A 21,204-nucleotide genomic window follows, 5' to 3' on the forward strand; every position below is an offset into this window, starting at 1 on the left:
ATTGTAAGGAAACAGATGCTTGGTATAGTCAGCTCACAGGGTTGCTATATCATCAGCTCAGTACAAATAGCAATTGGTAACCTTTAGTTTGGTGTCCTGAATGAGCAGGAGTCTGGAAAGTCCTAAATCTTGCAATTCAGATGTCAGTTGCCTGCAAATTTATGAAAGTCGGGATGTTGCAATGCTCAAGGTATTAGACTAGGAGTGAGGAGACCCAGGTTCTAGTCCACCTTTAACCTCAGAATTTTACTATTTTGGACCAGTCATGTTTCTCAACCATCTCACAGGATTGTGGAGAAAAACTGGAGGAGTAAGCGCTATAAATTATTTAATACAGATTTATATTATATAAAATAAATATTTAATTTATATATTGTAATATATATATATATATAATATAAAATATAAAATTATATAATATAAAATATAAAATTATATATAAACACTGCATGCACATTTATTAGGCAAGTTGTATTTTTGAGGATGAATTTCATTATTGAACAACTACAGTGCTCTCGGTCAATCCAAAATGTTAATAAACCTCAAACCTGAATACTTAAGAAAGTAAAAGTGAGGTTTTGGCTTTCTTAGAAGCATATCTATGTGTGCACAATTATTGGGCAACTATTAGTGTGCAGAATTATTATGCAACTAAATGAAAAACGAAAATTCCCCCATCTCACTCGTTTATTTTCATCTGTTAAAGTGAGAATAATAAACAACTCAAAATTTACAAATAAACATTTCTGACATTTCAAACAAAAAATCAGTGACCAATATAGCCACCCTTCTTTGCAATAACAGTCAGAAGCCTTCCATTCATGGAGTCTGTCAGTTTCTTGATCTGTTGACGATCGACTTTTTGTGCAGCAGCAACCACAGTCTCCCAGACACTGTTCAAAGAGGTGTACTGTTTTCCTTCACCGTAAATCTCCCGTTTGAGAAGGGCCCACAAGTTCTCAACAGGGTTTAGGTCAGGTGAGGAAGGGGGCCATGTCATTATTCTTTCATCTTTGAGGCCTTTACTGGCTAGCCACGCAGTGGAGTACTTCGATCCATGCAATGGAGCATTGTCCTGCATAAACATCATGGTCTTCTTGAAAGATGCAGACTTTTTCCTGTACCACTGCTTGAAGAAAGTGTCTTCTAAAAACTGGCAGTAGGTTTGGGAGTTGATTTTAAGTCCATCTTCAACCCGAAAAGGTCCAACTAGCTCATCTGTAATAATACCAGCCCATACCAGTACCCCACCTCCACCTTGCTGGCGTCTGAGTCGGAGCGGAGCTCTGTGCCCGTTACTGATCCAGCCACGGGCCCATCCATCTGGTCCGTCAAGAGTCACTCTTATCTCCTCAGTCCATAAACCTTTGAAAATCTGTCTTCAGATATTTCTTGGCCCAGTCTTGCCATTTCAACTTATGCATCTTGTTCAATGGTGGTTGAGTTTCAGCCTTCCTTACCTTGGCCATGTCTCTGAGCACTGAACACCTTGTACTTCTGGGCACTCCAGATAGGTTGCAGTTCTGGAATATGACAGCACTGGAGGATAATGGGTTCCTGGTAGCTTCACCTTTGATTCTTCTCAAATCTTTGGCAGTTAATTTGCATCTTTTTTTCTCAACATGTTTCTTGCGACCCTGTTAACTATTTGCAACAAAATGTTTGATAGTTCTGTGGTCACACCCCAATATCTTAGCAATTTCAAGAGTGCTGCATCCCTCTGAAAGACTTTTTACAATTTTTGACTTTTCAGAGTCACTTACATCTCTTTTTTGGCCCATTTTGCCTGAGGAAAAGAAGCTGCCTAATAATTATGCACACCTTGATATAGGGTATTGATCTCCTTAGGCCACACCCTCCCTCATTACACAAATACACATCACCTGATATGCTTATCTCCAATAAGCATTCAGGTTTATACAGCTTGGAGATGGAAAATATGCATAAAAATGATATGGTCAAAATACTCACTTGCCTAATAATTGTGCACACAGTGTATATAAATTATAAATAGGTTATAAAACTAATAAATAATATGCACAACATTGATGTTGGGTTCTGACAGAAATATTAGCATTCAGCTGCTCATATTGTCAGGCCTAGCCCAAAGAACTCCTGGAGACCATGCAGGTTCAATCAGCAAGGTTTATTTGCCAGCACCTGTTTACAGAATCTTCTCAGACTGACTAGCAGTTCCCAGGCACAACTCTCTACTATCTTCTGGAATGTTTAGGGATGCGCCAGCTTTCTCCGCTTATCTCCAGAGCGTTGCTCTGGAGACGAGAGCACCATTTTCACCCCCCTTCCTCCATTCCAGTCCATCACACATATGACTGAATGGACACTAAGAAACCTACACTTCCATTGAACATAGGGAGTATTTCTGACCCTTCATTCATTTTTGAAAACAGTACAGATTCCTCCTTCCATTAACATCTGTTAACCATTCAATAGTTTCTGACAACATATATGATTGCTTAGTCTCCCCTTCTCCAACCAAGCAAACACTTATGTTCTCAGAAATTACTGGATTACTGATCACACATATTTGTATTCTTTCAGACCATAGTCCAAGTGTTTCTGATTGTCTCAAATATTTATTTTCCATTAAAATCAAAATCTAATCTCAAATGAGTTAAAAGTATCCATGTTTTTCTTTTATATGAAAACTCTTTCATCTTTCATATATGCATTTATTTTTCTGCCTATGTCATAACTTTTTATTAAACCAATACACACATTAATTTCCAAAGTAAATGTCTAGCTTCATTCTTCAGTTCAATTAAAGAAGCATTTCTATTTATAGACAAAACTATGCTATTGAACATTTCCCGATATTAGGATTAAGAAATAGGAGTTAGAAAAGAAGGTAAAAATCCAAAGCTGGGGTGTGCGGGAGGATTATATCCAGTGAACAATTTGGGCTTGACCAGAGGAAATAATCCTCCAAAGGAAAATTGGCACAAACTCAAATTGAGGTGGCTAATTTCTAAATAAAGCACACAAAGAACACAGCTAAACTTTTTTTTTTTTAAATGGAGGACTTGTTTTGCCAGCAACTCAGCAAAAACAATTATGAGATATTAGAAACCTGAATCAACATCTAAAGATTGGATCATTGGGTATCTATTGTTAACAGCAAAATTACAGACTAATTTAGCCTTCTGAAGTCTTCTTTAACCCTCTAGCAATGTTGGAACTAAAAGTACCAAAATTCCCAGCCAGCATAGCCTATACAAATCAACAATGTTTTCTACAATGTTAAAAATACTTTAAGTTTAAATATGTGTAAAACAAGAATGCAGCTGTAGAATATTTATCTCCTCATTTAAGGGCTTAATTAAACGTTCAGTGCTTTTGAAAATATAGGATTGTTTTATAGTGTTTTTCAACAAAATATTTTAAAAATACCTTCCTGGCTTGATATACCAATATCTGGGGGCTAGTGCTAGAAATGCACACCTAGCTCATTGCCATCATGGTAATGGGTATGGGCAGCAAGGCCCACATACTTGCCACTCAGTTGGCAGGTAGGCGAACAATGCAACTGGCCTCTTACCCTCAAATAAGCTTATACTAATAGCTAATGTAAAATCACAAAAACAACTTTATCATTGCTTGTACCAATTATGATAGCAGTATACTAATTTTCAGCTGTCAATGAATTCTAATACAGAATTGAATCTCTCACATTCTGACCAATTTAAGACACACCCACATATGATTGATTTAGTATTTGTGAAGCACTACACCAATCTTTCCTGGATTTGGAAGATCAGTAGTGTAGGGTTTGGTTACTATTTGAGTGGAAGATCACCAGGGAACATCTTGGCCATAAGCTAAACTGGGAAACTGAAAAACATTCTGGAAGAAGACAATGGCAGTCCACATCTATACTATTCTCAATAAATTGTATGGTTGTATCCATATAGCATCTTTATCTTTTGTGACAATCAGATTGTCACAAACAATCTGTTTGAAGATTGTTTTGACAATGTTTGCTACCCTCCCAGCAATTATAAGTAGAAATAATCAGAGCACTGAGATTTGAAGTAGATATTTTGAGGAGCAAGAATCTAAGGAACTAAAAGTTGGACAGCTTGGAAAATAAGAATTGAACTCTGCATGCTATAAATTATGAGAAGGGTGATCTAATTAATGCACTAAAAGATCATATCTCTGATTTAAAAGAAGTAGTGTAGTTTGAGAACATATTGCCTACCTTCAAGTAGAGCATGTCAGTTAGAGAAAATCCTATTATAATGAAGTACTAAGTTAGATTACCATTCATGAACTCATTTATAACCAAATGTTGAGTCCACCCAATTTATTGTGGATCATATGTTAAAATTCAAGAAACATTTATAAAGGAATTTGAATATATTGCAATGAGTATCTTTTAGATGGAAAGAATTCCATGAATCAAAACCAAATATGAAACCTCCAATAAAATGTAACATAATTCCCTAGGAAGAGTATTCTTATTCAGGATTTTTACTAGTCAGCCATGAAGTTTTGCTTACTTCTTGTTTCTTAATGGCCCTATTTTTGATATTATCATTTTGGCATTCATTGCCAAAATTTGGAATAAGGATTATAACACTTAATTATTTAGAAGTGTAATTATTTGATTTATTTCAAATCGAAATATGTACCTATAAATCTGCTAAATCAAGTGGCCAGACTCCACAACTGGCCATTATGGTGAAGAATCTTACGAGTTACAGTCCAAACACATCTGAAGGGAACCATGCTGCCTAAGGCTGACTTAATGTATTCTGACCAAAATTGCAGTCTTATACACACTTACCTGGAAATACACACAACTGAACTGAGCAGGACTTATGGACATTGACATAACACCGTAAAGCAGATTGCTATTTTATTATTTTATTAAAACAAAACACATATATATTGCAAAAGTTAGATTGTAGGGGGAGAAGAAATATAAGCAGGAGAAGAAAATGAACTTGCATATTGTGATGCTCAATTACAGGCATACCTCATTTTATTGTGCTTAGTTTTATTGCGCTTCACAGATATTGTGTTTAACAAACAGCATTGCATGCTACAGAGAAATCTTTTATGAAAGGAAGAATCAATCGATGTGGCAAACTTCATTGTTTTATTTTAAGAATTTTTTAAATTAAGGTATGTACATTGTTTTTTTTAGACATAATGCTACTGCACACTTAATAGACTACAGTATAGTGTAAACATAACTTTTATATGCACTGGGAAACCAAAAAACCACACCAAAAATAAAGTGTGACTCGCTTTATTGCGATATTCGCTTTATTGCAATGGTCTGGAACCAAAGCCGCATTATTTCCGAGATACAGTATGTCTGTATTTAAAGCAAGACATTTAAATTCACATAAACAGGATATTCTCTTTTCAAAAGAAAATCCATTGTGCTTGCATAAGAATGCAAGCCATCTTTGTTATCAATAATGAAGAACTACTATTCTTAAGTTAGTACTCTAAAGTACTTGGAAGAAGCTTTGATATTAAACAAAGATATTTGTGCCTAGCTATTTTTAGTTTGTGGGAAATGAAACATTTTCTGTGAAAAAAAAATTCTTTGATCTGAGATAAAGATAAAAATTTTTTTTATCTATTATCTATTCTCCTTCAATGAAACACAGTTGTTGTTGTTGTTCAGTCGTTAAGTTGTGTCCGACTCTTCGTGACCCCATGAACCATATTGCGCCAGGCCTTCCTGTCCTTCACTGCCTCCCTGAGTTTGCTCAGTTTCATGCTCATTGCTTCAGTGATGCTATCTAACCATCTCATCCTCTGCCGTCCTCTTCTCCTTTTGCCTTCAATCTTTCCCAGCATCAGGGTCTTTTCCAAAGACTCCTCTCTTCGCATTAGGTGACCAAAGTATCTGAGCTTGAGCTTCATTATCAATCCTTCCAATGAGCAGTCAGGGTTGATTTCCTTTAAGATTGACTGGTTTGACCTCCTAGCAGTCCAGGGGACTCTTAAGAGTCTTCTCCAGCACCACAGTTCAAAGGCATCAATTCTTCGGCGCTCAGCCTTCTTTATGGTCCAGCTCTCACAGCCATACATTACTGCTGGAAAAACCACAGCTTTGACTATGCGGATCTTTGTCGGCAAGGTGACGTCTCTGCTTTTTAATATGCTATCTAGGTTTGCCATAGCTTTCCTCCCAAGCAGCAAGCGTCTTTTAATTTCATGGCTGCAGTCTCCGTCTGCGGTGATCTTGGAGTCCAAATAAATGAAGTCTGTTACTGCTTCCATTTCTACCCCTTCTATTTGCCAGGAATTGATGGGTCCAGATGCCATGATCTTAGTTTTTTTAATGTTGAGTTTCAAGCCAGCTTTCGCACTCTCCTCTTTCACCCTCATCAAGAGGCTCTTTAGTTCTTCTTCACTTTCTGCCATTAGGGTGGTATCGTCTGCATATCTGAGCTTATTGATGATTCTCCCTGCAATCTTAATTCCGGCTTGTGATTCTTCCAGCCTGGCATTTCTCATGATGTACTCTGCATATAGGTTAAATAAGCAGGGTGACAGTATACAGCCTTGTCGTACTCCTTTCCCTATTTTGAACCAATCGGTTGTTCCGTGATTGGTTCTAACTGTTGCTTCTTGGCCCGCATACAGATTTCTCAGGAGACAGGTAAGATGGTCTGGTACCCCCATCTCTTTAAGAATTTGCCACAGTTTGTTGTGATCCACACAATCGAAGGCTTTTGCATAGTCAATGAAGCAGAAGTAGATGTTTTTCTGGAACTCTCGTGCTTTCTCCATGATCCAGCGAATGTTGGCAATTTGATCTCTAGTTCCTCTGCCTCTTCGAAACCCAGCTTGTACATCTGGTAGTTCTCGGTTCACGTACTGCTGAAGCCTAGCTTGTAGGATTTTGAGCATAACCTTGCTAGCATGTGAAATGAGTGCAATTGTGCGATAGTTTGAGCATTCTTTGGCATTGCCCTTCTTTGGAATTGGAACGTAAACTGACCTTTTCCAATCCCGTGGCCACTGTTGCGTTTTCCAAACTTGCTGGCATATTGAGTGCAGCACTTTAACACCATCATCTTTTAGTATTTTAAATAACTCAGCTGGAATACTGTCATCTCCACTAGCTTTGTTGTTAGCAATGCTTCCTAAGGCCCACTTGACTTCACTCTCTAGGATGTCTGGCTCAAGGTCAGTGACCACACCAGCATGGACATCAGGGACATTAAGATCTTTCTTGTATAGTTCTTCTGTGTATTCTTGCCACCTCTTCTTAATCTCTTCTGCTTCTGTTAGGTCCCTGTCTTTTTGTCCTTTATCATGCCCATCTTTGCACTAAACGTTCCTTTGATATCTCCAATTTTCTTGAAGAGATCTCTAGTCTTCCCCATTCTATTGTTTTCCTCAATTTCTTTGCATTGTTCATTTAAGAAGGCTTTCTTATCTCTCCTTGCTATTCTCTGGAAATCTGCATTCAGTTGCTTATATCTTTCCCTTTCACCCTTGCTTTTCACATTCCTTCTTTCCACAGCTATTTGTAATGCCTCATCAGACAGCCATTTTGCTTTCTTGCATTTCTTTTTCCTTGGGATGGTTTTAGTTGCTGCCTCCTGTACAATGTTACAGACCTCCGTCCATAGTTCTTCAGGCACTCTGTCTACCAAATCTAATCCTCTAAATCTATTCATCACCTTCACTGTGTAACTCACAAGGAATATGATCTAAGTCATACCTGAGTGGTCTAGTGGTTTTCCCTACATTCTTCAATTTAAGCCTAAATTTTGCAGTAAGAAGCTCATGATCTGAGCCACAGTCAGCTCCTGGTCTTGTTTTTGCTGTCTGTATAGAGCTTCTCCATCTTTGACTGCAAAGTATGTAATCAATCTGGTTTCGGTATTGACCATCTGGTGATGTCCATGTGTAGAGTCGTCTTTTGTGTTGTTGGAAAACAGTGTTTGCTATGACTAGCTTGTTCTCTTGACAGAATTCTATTAGCCTTTGCCCTGCTTCATTTTGTGCTCCAAGGCCAAACTTGCCTGTTATTCCGATTACTCCTTGACTTCCTACTTTAGCATTCCAATCCCCTATGATGAAAAGGACATCTTTTTTTGGTGCTAGTTCTAGAAGGTGTTGTAGGTCTTCATAGAACCGGTCAACTTCAGCTTCTTCGGCATCAGTGGTTGGGGCATAGACTTGGATTACTGTGATGTTGAATGGTTTGCCTTGGATACGCACTGAGATCATTCTGTCGTTTTTGAGGTTGTACCCCATTACTGCCTTCCCCACTCTCTTATTGACTATAAGTGCAACTCCATTTCTTCTAAGGGTTTCTTGGCCACAGTAGTAGATATAATGGTCACCTGAGTTAAATTCACCCATTCCCGTCCATTTCAATTCGCTGATTCCCAAGATGTCGACGTTCAATCTTGTCATCTCATGTTTGACCACATCCAGCTTGCCTTGGTTCATAGATCTTACATTCCAGGTACCTATACAATATTGTTCTTTACAGCATCGGACCTTCTTTTCGCTTCCAGATACATCCACAGCTGAACGTCCTTTCGGCTTTGGCCCAGCCGCTTCACTCTTTCTGGAGCTACTTGGAAATGCCCTCCGCTCTTCCCCAGTAGCATATTGGACACCTTCCGACCTGAGGGGCTCATCTTCCGGTGTCATATCTTTTAGCCTTTTAACATTGTCCATGGGGTTTTCTTGGCAAGGATACTGGAGTGAGTTGCCATTTCCTTCTCCAGTGGACCCATTTTGTTAGAACTCTCTGTCATGACCTGTCCGTCTTGGGTAGCCCTGCATGGTATAGCTCATGGCTTCACTGAGTTACGCAAGCCCCTTCGCCACGACAAGGCAGTGATCCATGAAGAGGAATGAAACACAGAGATATTTCTAAATTAAAAACAATCAAGCCATTTAGTATATGAGTATGGCCCTAGATAGATGAACTATTTTTCATATCCACTGCAACAGCGGCCTGATCTTTGCACTTCTGATGGGATTACCATGATTTCTAGCAAGCACGTCACAACATGGAAACCAGCAAAAGTATCCACTAATATATGCTTACAGCAGTGGCTCTCAACCTCTCATAACTTGAGCTCCACCAATCACTCTTTACAAGAACCTGGGTCCTACCAAGATAGGGGAAAAGACCAGTTTTTCAGAAATGATTAATGCTTGTAATCTCTCTCTCCCTCTCTCTCTCACACACACACACACTTATATAAATATACATACATCATTTCTGGTAAATTTTGAGAACAATAATACTGTCACAATAATGTTACCTAACACTGTAAATGCACAAAATAAGAGAGAGATAACTGGGTCTAAATAGTATCTAAACAGTATCTGCCTGTCTGTCTGCCTGCCTGCCTGAATGAATAAATTTGCCCAAATAATACCAAAAGTAGTAACTAATGTAAAACAGTATTTTATGTTGGCCCCTAAACCCAAATCTCGCCTCTCTGGGGTTCTTCCAGTCCTAGAGTATACTGTGAGACACCGCCCCCCACCCCGAGCAATGTAATATAGGAAACCAAGGGAAAATAAAGGCTTGATTAGAGGCTTAGACACCCTTTCCTGTTACCATTCAGATTTAAAATCTCCAGATTTTAAGACTCATGATGTAACAATTTCTTCATCAACTGTACCTCCAACTGTGCATAAATCAGGAATCAAATGCTGACACTTATGGGAAATTATCATAGCCCTAAACATGCAAGTTGCCAAAATTAATGGCATACAGTTTTAAATAAGCCAGTTATGTCCAAAGCACTTGCAGTATAAAAACACACTGGGAGTAGTAGCAGCAAAATGTATCAACATCACTTAATCAATCACAATTAAAATTGACAGAAAACTTTGTAGCAGATAGAACCACTGACTACTCCTAGAGACAAAATACAATAAACCTGCATGTAGAATGTCAACTTAGGAGCTCAGCAGTGCCACAGTATTTATTATTATATTTTCACACAGAAATGAGGATAGTTATGAACAGATGAAATATATACTACTGTCATCCTTTCTTTAGTGGCCAAGAGTAGGCGAGTGCTTTAATAAAATATTCTCCATATCTTTTTCCAGATCTGTTCTTTGGTGCCAAAAGGCTTGAGGGGTATAAACATGACATCAGAGAACATGAAACTCCCATTAAAGAAGGAGCTGCTAGACGTTCAATTTCCTTTAAAAAGGATCCAAGCCAAAGAAATTCCAGACATTGAAAGATGGCAAAAAAGATTAAAGTTTAGGCACTGCCCCCCTCAGCCAGCGGGACAAATATACAATTTTCATACCTCAGACCTGCTGTGAGGAATATATGGGGACATCTGCCTACAGCAACACCTCCCATCTTGCCTTACTCTTTTCCTGGCTACTTTTCAAAGCTATCTAAAAGCCAAACTATATGGAATGTACTGAGATCTATGAGTAACTTTCACTGTATTTTTCCTCAAAAATTAAAAGCACACTGGTTCAAAACTGATTTGGGACAACAACTTATCTTTATCCATAGCTTCCTAGCACTATTTCTCTAATGGAAATCATCCTTGCTCTTATTAGCCCCACTGGGGAAAACATGGTTATTCTTTTCTCCTCTACTGGGGTTTTTAAGCTTCCTTGGAAAAGGACCATTTTGATCTCAGAAAAAAAGGCACGGAGGCACAGTTCAACAACTTTCTGCCACACTACCGTTTCAGTCTAACTTGCCTTCTTTTTGCAATTCCTTTTAAACTTTGAAAGAAAAGAGGCCCAAAGTTCTGGATTTGGCTCTTGTTCAAGTTCTAAAACAGTATTCAGCCAAATTTTTTGAGAAACAGAAGTGTGCAGAAGGTTCTTTGTAAATAGTGTACAGCAAAGGACTATGCAAGATAGAGCTTAGAAAATAAAGCTTTAAAACAGGCCTTAGATTTTAGAAACATTTGACTGAGTTAGCTTTGATCTTCCATTCAAAGATCGTTTTTAAAAAACTGAATATTTAGAACTGTGTTCCATGGAAATCTCATGTGGATAATACAGTGTACAGATGATGAAGCTACAGAACAAGAAAGAACAGGTGCAGAGTATAAAAGAAAGAGTTGCTCCCTTGGTTCAGGGCCCTGGCATTTTGACAGGGACCATCCACCAGATGAGGTCCTGCCACTCGCCCACCTGTCCACATCCTCCTGAGGCTCTTCATGGCAACTCATTGCTGCCATGGCCATAGACACGGGCAAGGGTCTGGGCAGAGTGGGCGGTTTCTAAGTCCTTGGCAGGCTGCATGCTGGCACCATGCTGGACAGCAGTGGAAGAAAGCTCTTGCAGTGAACAGCAGAGGGAAGAGTGTTAATTCAGGAGTTCCCTCATGACCATGGAGGTGAGGGGAGTCTGTGTGCAGGTAGCTGAGGAGCCACAGCCATTGTGGCAAGAGTGAAGCCTGGTTTGCCTCAGGTGGGAAGTAGCTTTTCCTTAGGCCAAGGTACACATCTGTCTCTCCCAGGAACTTCATACATTCATTCTCTTCTAAGGAGTTCAATTTAAAAAAAAGTCAAAAAGAGTCAGACAGATCAAGTTTAAAATAACAACACCAAGTATCAGTGGTGGGAATGCTTAATTTTAGAAAGGTACACAAAAGTGGAAGTTGGGAAAACAGCAGGAGATAGCAAAGTTCCCAAATGTTATTTTGTTAGAACTATAGAGAGAAGAATGTTGACACTGCAAGAATAGAAGATAGTAATCATGGTGATCTAGAACCAAATGAAGAACAAGATTTAGAGGAAGTTACCTTTGTCTCTCACGATTTTACTACAGACCAAAAGCACCTGTTGCCTTGCAGGGAACCACTGAGTGTAGTCTGCTACTAACCAAAACAGGGTATGACTCAGTGAAGCAATTTATCACAAGGGCACTTAAGTAGCTTGTCAGTGTTGTTGACTGAGAATGAGCATGCCATAAAACTGGATATTCCAAGATAATCAGTATATTTGTAGATCAAAAGGCATAAGAGAAAGCTTTCGAGTGACCCTTACAACCCTGCTCCCAAGGATGATTTGCTGAGCTCCAGTCTTGCCCATTGGGGCCTACAGGTCTGCACTGACTCTGAGATTGAACTACACTGACGTTGAACAAAATATTCTAATCAGCAGGCTACACAGCCAAATGGATAAAAAATAGTGAGCTGTCTTTCTGCATAAAAATTAGCTGGCCACACCTATTAATATACCCAAAATGTATGATGTTGGAGGGGAAAAAATTGCCTCCAGTTTGTTCTGATGAATTTTGTTAAATTTAATCATAGACCACATAATATAAGCTATTATACACTGCCAATATTTTTATAATCTTTCTTTTTTAGGTAGCACTTAAATAGATTTTAAGTAAAGGAAGTTAGATATTTCATTCTACTAACTTTAATATTTATTTCAGTCACATATTTACAATTAAAGATTTACAAACCAGCTGCTTTAACTATTTTTCATGGATATGTCCATTCAACTGTATCTACAACAGTTTCCTTTTACAGCAAATGATACAAATACATTATTAAAATGATCTATAATTCACGACTGAATTATCTTCTAAACAAACAGCTCAAAATGTTCACTCTCATTTTCAACCACAGGGCATAAAATATATTTGAGGTTAAGATAAAAACATTTGTTATGCTTGGCAGAAAATCATATTAAAAACTATGCATTTTAATTAAGGGGAAAAAAACCTAAAAATATATTTTCTTACAATAGTAACACCGGACATTGTTTTTAAAGATAAAATGTTTCTATAAAGGAGAGTTTAATTTGAATATTAAGAATGAAACAAAATAACCTAAAATGTCATCTTTTTTTAAACCATTGGCACATAAGCCACAAAAGCAAAAGCCCATTCTCTTCACATTTTTGTATTTGTGGAAAAAAAAACACAAGGCCTTGAATTTTATAAGAAAGTCATCATTTTTGTTTTTGTATCTCTGATGAAGATAATGCATTTGGAAACATTTGAAAAATGAGTATTTCAAAGGACATTACAGGGGACTTGGTTGGCTAGCTAATAAATCCAGTTAAACCCATACACACACAAGCATATAATGTAGATGGATTTAATGCAGTCTGTATATTGCTAAATACTAGTTAGTGTCCATTAAAAATATGACCACTTTTACTGATTAAAAACTGAACTTCACTGAGCAGCTGTATTTTACTATTCCATTGCACAAGAATCTTTGGGCTATTTCAGCATTTTAATTGTCTTGGCTTATTCCATCTTCCTTGATCTAGAGAGTTTTTTTTTTTTTTTTTGCAAAGTTTAGTAAGTATAGTCTTTCCTATTCCCTTCACAGTTGTCTACAGCGGACAAAGGGAAAGAATCGTACTATCCCATTTAAGAGGCATTTGGTGGAAAAGACAGCCTCACCGCATGGCAGAGGAGGAATAGCACACTGAACCTAGTATTCTGAATTTAGTAGTTATCACCTAAAACCCTGGGGCCAATTCTGATGTTTATATAATGCTATATAAACAAGGAAAGGGAATATATTTTAAAATCCTGCTCTGGTTCTCATAACACGCACTCAGTATTTTTCTAAAATTTTCTAAAATAAATTAGACACTGGCAGAAAAAAAATGTACTAATGGTACTTGCTTTACTGATATAATTAAAGTAATGTCCAATTAGAGGTATCAAGTTGGCTGGGACCAACTGCAGTCTTCCATTCCCCAAACTGTCTCCATAACTACCCACAGCTGCATCTTAAGGAAATGTGAGCCAGCGAATCCTCCTCCATCACTTCAGCTGGGTGTCAGGTTCGGTCAGCACGAGGCTTCAGGGAAGCACGGGGCTGCAGGGAAGCTCGCAACCAGACCACGCGGAATCCACCGGCGGTAGCTAGCAGGGAAAAGAGGAACCGAAAGCGCCGCTAATTAACGAGCCACCTGCGGCCAGCTAAACAGGAAAACCACAGCGGAAGCTTTTAACTATGAACTGATAACGGCGCGAGCATGCAAGGAACGGGGCCGCAGGGCAGCGAAACAAGATCGCAACGCAGCACAGAACCCGCGGGTCTGCACGTAGCAGGGAGGGACCAACCCGGCCGGAGGGGGACTGGCAATCAAGGACAACGGACTCTGACCGACCCTGCCATCATGGACAATCAAGGGGGACATTGGGGGGCCCAATAGTCCACAGCTGCAACGCGATCACGAGGCGGGAAAAAGCGCGGGGAGGGGGGAATATAACAAGTGATGCAATTGTACCAAGCCAGTCCTGGCTTTGCTTGTGACTACTACGTTACGCATGAGTAAACCTTCTTTGTGAACCACACGTGTCACGAGAGTTTCTCTGTCGAACGGGGCAAATCTCACATAAAGCCAGGACTCACCGTCAGCGCTACCCGGTACCACCGAGGAGCGTTTTCTTTCTCAATACAGGCATGACCAGCGACGAGGAATCCGTGGGTCAGCTGGAGCGCGAGGGACCCAGGCTCGCGGAAGGGCGGTCGGAGCCGCCCGGGAGCGACGGGGCAGCGGCCAGGGCCGGGCGCACTCCATCCGAGCGGTGGTCGATGGGCGTGAACCAAGGACCAGACGATTCAGGCATTACGATGACCCGGGGTTCGGGGTTCCGGAACCGTGAGTGGAGCGAGAAATTCGCCCGACTAGAGGAGAGAGTCGAGCGACGCCTAGACGCCGTGGAGGCGATGCTCCAGACCCTACTACAGAGAGTGGGGCCACCGGCGGTGAACGAGGAGGCGAGCGACACGGGGTGCGGTCCGACACCCCCGCCGGCACCACCCACGGCGCCCCGGTCGGAGGACCAACGGGCGGCAGACGCCCTGAGACTTCGAGGTATCACTGGGAAGTTCTCAGGGGACCCCGAACAGCTGCCGCACTTTCTGACGCACGTCAGGGTTCATGCAGAGGGGTGGTCACCTATTCGCTAGAGACGAGGACAGGGTATCCTACGTGGCCGAGCTGCTAGATGGCCAAGCAGCCAGCTGGGTGATCGGGCTGTACGATGCCAACGCGGCGGAACTACGGAGTTTCCCAGACTTCATGCAGGCGCTCCGGGACAGATTCGAGGACACATTGAGCGCCAAGCGGGCGGAGGACGACATCCTACAGTTCAGACAGCGGGGCAAATCGGTATCGGAATATGCCCTGGAGTTCCGGAGGTTGGCCGAGAAGCTCGCGGACTGGCCGGAGTCCCTGAAGGTGAAGTATTTTAAGAGGGGACTCAACCCAGAGAACCTGGAACGGGCACTGGGGCGGGACGACCCGTCCACAGTGAAGGATTGGATCTGGCTGGCCGGAACGGCAGAATCGGCGTGGCGGCAGATCCAACAGAGCACAAGACGACGGGACCAGACGAGGGACCGGCCGAGGGAGAGGACCCCCGAGGAGAGACGGAGCGGTCGACGGCAGTCCACCGGGAGGCGAGAGGCGACCAGAGCCCCGAATCTGTGCTTCCGATGCGGAGGCAGAGGCCACCGAGCGGCGCAGTGCCCGACGGAGCGGGAAGGCGCCCCACCACGGCCCGAAGTCAAAACCCCGCGTGCGAACGGGAAAGGACCGGTGACCGACCGCGGAAGGGGGCAGTGGCGGCGGTGACCGAGAAAGGACGCGGGGGGTGGTCGACCCCGGAGACAGCATCCTCCGGAGAGGACTTGGAGCCGGCGGGAAACGAGGCGCGCTCGCACTGAACGGCGTCCCAGTGCGAGCAGGGGAGTCGAGGCGCGCGGACCCAATAGGAGACGAGGACTGCCCACCGTTCCGGGTGAGGATACACGTCCGGGGGGTGAGATCCGGAGGGGAGGCGCAGCTACGGGCGCTACTGGACTCGGGCTGCACCCACTGCTTGATGCACCCAGCGGTGGTCTCGGGGCTCGGGCTACAGCTGAGGCGCCTCCGGGAGCCCATTTCATTCAGCCAGTTAGATGGCACGCTGGCGGGGGGGGGCCAGCTCAGTATTACACCGAGCCGGTCCAGATGACGATCGGGAGTCACCGGGAAGAACTGAGGTTCGTGGTGGTCCCGGTGGCCGACTACGCGGTGGTACTCGGCTTGGCGTGGCTGCGGCGGCGGAACCCACGAGTCGACAGGACGGCGGAGGCAGTGCGGTTCGGGGTCGACAGACCGGCGAGGGGCGAGAGCAGAGGGGACCGAGCCGTGGAGACGGAGGCAGCCGCAACCACCGGCGGGCAAGCGGAGGGTCCGGGACACCGGGAGACGGGGCGAGAGCAGATGGGGCCCGAGACCCGGGCGGCAACAGCAGCAGCAGCAGTGCCGGGACCCCGGAGACCCGCCACGATCCCGAGGCGAGGGGAGGCAGCGGCGACTGGCGAGGCGACCGCAAAGCGAGGGGCCGGACCCGGGGAACCCCCGACGGGCGGCGGAATCCCGAGGCAGTATCGAGACCTGGCGGCAGCGTTCGGGGAGAAGGAGTCCGACCAGCTCCCACCACACCGGCCCAGTGATTGCGCCATCGAGCTAGAGCCAGGAGCGACCCTGCCTAAGCCGAAAATGTACTCCCTGTCGAGGAGGGAGATGGGGGCCCTGCGCGAGTTCATAGACAAGAACCTAGCGCGGGGATTCATCCAACCCGCGAAGTCACCATTAGCGGCCCCGGTGTTATTCCGGGAGAAGAAGGACGGCTCGCTCCGTATGTGCGTAGACTACCAGGGGCTGAACGCAATCAGCACGGAGTACAAATACCCCCTCCCCCTGATGAAGGACTTGATGTCGCATCTGTCGAAGGGGAGGGTGTTCACAAAACTGGACTTGCGCGAAGCCTATTTCAGAGTTAGGATCCGCGCAAAAGATGAGTGGAAGACGGCGTTCAACACCCCGCTCGGAAGCTACCAGTTTTCCGTGATGCCGTTCGGATTAAAAGGGGCCCCGGGGGTATTTATGCAGCTAATAAATGAGGTGCTGCACAACCTACTCTACCGGGGCGTCCTGGTCTACCTGGACGACATCCTCATCTACACCGAGACCCTGGCGGAGCACGTGAGCCTGGTGCGCACGGTGCTCCAGAGACTGCTGAAGGCACAGCTGTACGCAAAGCTCTCGAAATGCGAGTTCCATCGAGAGCAACTAGACTACCTCGGCTACCGAATATCCAGCCGGGGAATTGAGATGGACCCGGCGAAAGTAAGGGATGTCCTGGGCTGGGAAGCGCCGCGAACCCGGAGGCAACTCCAAAGCTTCCTAGGGTTTGCGAACTTCTATCGTCAGTTCATCCCGAACTTCGCCCAAATCGCCCTTCCCCTAACCGACCTGCTAAAAACCAAGGGCACTGGGAAACCCCCAAGCCCAGCATGGCACTCGCGTGGACTGCAGAATGCCAGGGGGCGTTTGAGGAACTAAAACGGCGGTTCACCGCGGAGCCGATCCTGCGCCATCCCGACCCAGACCGGCGGTTTATAATCCAAGTGGATGCATCAGACGTGGCGACGGGAGCAGTCCTGCTCCAACCCAGCCCGGAGGGGGCCATCCACCCGTGCGCCTACGCCTCCCGCAAATTCACCGAGACGGAGAGGAGGTGGATGGTGTGGGAGAAAGAGGCGTACGCGGTCAAGTGGGCGCTGGCCACGTGGAGGCATCTACTGGAGGGGGCAACTGAACCGTTCGAGGTGTGGACGGACCATAAGAACCTCGAGGCCCTGAAGACCCCGTGTAAGCTATCCCCCAAACAGGCACGGTGGTCCCAATACTTCGGGAGGTTCAGGTTCACACTGAAACACATCCCCGGGAAGCGCAACTTCTTAGCGGATGGACTGTCTCGCATGCCCCAACACGCCAGCCTACGGGAGGAGATCGTGGACTCCGTCATCCCCGCCAGCAGGCTGGCTGCAAAGGCGGTGACCCGAAGCCAGACCAAGGGGGAGCAACGGGACGCGGCATCTGAAGTAAGGCAGGGGTTCGCGGAGGCGGCGGAGCGGGACGCTTGGCTCAAGCAGAACCGAGAGGCGCTAACCGGCCAAGAGGGGTTGTGGTGGCACGAAGGAAAGCTGTACGTGCCCGAGGGTTGCCGACGGGAGGTCATGGAGAGAGCCCACGACAGCCGGAGCGCGGGGCATTACGGCTTCGTAAAGACACTCCACTTAATCAGGCGGCAGTTTTGGTGGCCCGCGCTCCGGAAGGACGTGGAGGCGTACTCGGGGGGTTGCCCGGTGTGCGCAACAGCAAAAGGAGCCAAAGGCAAACCTAGAGGCCTACTCCAGTCGGTAGCGGAACCCGACGGCCCTTGGCAAGAGGTCGCCATGGACTTCATAGTGGAGCTCCCGGAGAGTAAGGGGAAGACCGCCATTTGGGTGGTCACGGACTTATTCTCCAAACAAGCGCACTTTGTAGCGTGCCGGCGAGTCCCCACGGCCGAGGGGCTGGCGAGACTGTTCGTGCAACATGTCTACCGACTCCACGGCGCACCTCGACGTATCGTCAGCGATCGGGGCGGCAACTTCATCGCGCGGTTCTGGCGGGAGTTCCTGAAGCGGGTGGGGACGAAACAAGCCCTATCCTCCGCGGCGCACCCGCAGACGGACGGAGCCACGGAATGCCTGAACGGGGGGCTCGAACAGTACCTGCGCTGCTACGTGGGGCACCAACAGGACGATTGGGCGGAGCTACTACCATTCACGGAGGTGGCATACAACAACGCCGTCCACAAGAGCACCGGGTTCTCTCCGTTCAAAGTAGCCACCGGGAGAGATTTCGTCCCCATGCCGGAGCTGCCTCAGCCGGAATCCCAGATCAACTCCCTGGACGCCTGGTTCGCCCAAATCGACGAGACCCGGCGAGCGGCGCACGCGGCATTGCAAAAAGCCAAAGCCGACTACAAGAAGCACGCAGACCGCAAGAGGCTCCCCGAGGAAAAGTGGAAAGTGGGGGACCAGGTGTATCTGTCAACCAAAAACCTAAAGACGCACCAGGCATCGAAAAAACTCAGCCCGAGGTTTGTGGGGCCGGTCCCCATTTCGGAGGTCATCAATCCGGTGACCGTCAGGCTGACGCTCCCGAAAAGCCTCGGGAAGATCCACCCGGTGTTCCATTGCAGCCTGCTAAAGTTACACCAGCCGGGGAACGTCTGGCACAAGGCGGAGGGAGTACCACCACCCATCATGGTCGGGGGGGAGCAGCATTTCGAAATCAACCGGATACTGGACGCCCGGAGGCACAAGGGGCAGACCCAGCTCCTAGTGCAATGGAAACATTTCCCCAAGTCCCACAGCGAATGGGTGAGTAAAACCCACATAAGGGCACCGGACCTAGTGCGGGACTTTTACAGTAAATACCCCGGGAAGCCGAAATAGGACCGAGGGGGGGGAGTTGTCATCAGGGGGGCGGCATGTCAGGTTCGGTCAGCACGAGGCTTCAGGGAAGCACGGGGCTGCAGGGAAGCTCGCAACCAGACCACGCGGAATCCACCGGCGGTAGCTAGCGGGGAAAAGAGGAACTGAAAGCGCCGCTAATTAACGAGCCACCTGCGGCCAGCTAAACAGGAAAACCACAGCGGAAGCTTTTAACTATGAACTGATAACGGCGCGAGCATGCAAGGAACGGGGCCGCAGGGCAGCGAAACAAGATCGCAACGCAGCACAGAACCCGCGGGTCTGCACGTAGCAGGGAGGGACCAACCCGGCCGGAGGGGGACTGGCAATCAAGGACAATGGACTCTGACCGACCCTGCCATCATGAACAATCAAGGGGGACATTGGGGGGCCCAATAGTCCACAGCTGCAACGCGATCACGAGGCGGGAAAAAGCACGGGAAGGGGGGAATATAACAAGTGATGCAATTGTACCAAGCCAGTCCTGGCTTTGCTTGTGACTACTACGTTACGCATGAGTAAACCTTCTTTGTGAACCACACGTGTCACGAGAGTTTCTCTGTCGAACGGGGCAAATCTCACACTGGGCACACTGCCATCTGTTAATGGATACATTATTAGGCTAGATAGACTAATTGTCTCAGTATAATACTGCTTCACGTTTTGTGTAATAACAAGTATCTCTGGATTTCTTGAGGGGCATTTATTTCTAAAAGGGTTGTAAAGTATGCCTTTCCAGAACCTCCTCTGCACACTATTTATGGACATCATAGTTGCCACTGGGAATTGCAAAGTGTAAAGTTATAATCATAAGATTCCAAACTGGCCTAATTTTAATCATGCCACAAAATTCTCCCTTACTGATCTAACCTTTCAAAGTAAATTTACTATGGTAGAATTTGAAGCAAAATATTTAACAACAACAAACCAATGATAGAAAGGTACAAAAACTCAAGGCAGTCATATTGTGGAAAAAGAAATAGCTTACAGCTTATCTATGAACATTGCAACTAATTAGAAATTGTCCATGTTTAACCAGCGACAGAGCTGTTATGCTGAATTTCATTTTGTTGATTAAGCCCATTCAAGTATAGTAGTAGGGAATATCTGTGCAGCACTTTCCAGAGTATTTCCATCAAGAAAGACTCTCCATTTTATTTCTTACACAATCTTTTCCATATTTAGCCATTATACTGAGAGGATCATTGATACATTATAGTGAATATGGAAAACAAATAGGACAAAAGACAATCTTCAGAAGATTGTTTTCAATTGTTTGATTCTCTCTACACAAAACAGCAAACCTAATGGAATAATATAGCTTCTCTCTGCCAGCCTGCATGCTGGTTCTAGGTTGAGAATGTCTTTGTTTTGAAATGGAAAGATTCTTCTGAAATGAAAGAATTCATTTCAGAGATTAGAAGCAATAGTATATGCTGTAGAAGGCTACTTCCATAGCAGTCATCTCCCTAATGAACAAGAACGGGGGTCCAATATGGAAGAGTAGGAAAAAGAAAATAGTATATACCTATTAGTTATTTATAAAATGAGGCTGAAATTGACAATTGTGGACATAGCTTAAAAATGAACTAAGCACATACACAGAGAGGACAAAGCCAGAACTATTGTCACAAGATGTTTTTGAAAAATAGGTAAGAAAGAATCAAGTCATTGAGAGCCAACAGATACGCAAAAGAAATGCCACTGGAAAACAGACAACGAGAAGCTGGGTGCGAAGTGCAAGGAAGCCTCAGTCCCATCAACGCCTGCTGAACTTACAAATCAATGAAACAAGGACTTTGGGGATAAAAAGAGTCCTGGAGCACACCAGCTCTTTGATTCATTCTGAATCCAGACTTGGCAGCTTCCATTCCTCAAGCTAGGCTTGACCAGTCTAAATA

The 21,204-nt window shown here is 44.8% G+C and overlaps 1 protein-coding gene across 8 annotated transcripts in view; it reads right to left on the reverse strand.

Annotated features, from left to right (window-relative positions):
• The window catches only part of THADA (THADA armadillo repeat containing), a 158,326-nt gene that overhangs the window by 20,421 nt on the left and 116,701 nt on the right, over window positions 1–21,204 (reverse strand). The window lies entirely within an intron of this gene.

Source organism: Python bivittatus, unplaced genomic scaffold, assembly GCF_059951505.1.
Source record: "Python bivittatus isolate LINGU-HERP-01145 unplaced genomic scaffold, Pbiv_v1 ctg000020_np1212, whole genome shotgun sequence".
Classification (NCBI taxonomy): Eukaryota; Metazoa; Chordata; class Lepidosauria; order Squamata; family Pythonidae; genus Python; species Python bivittatus.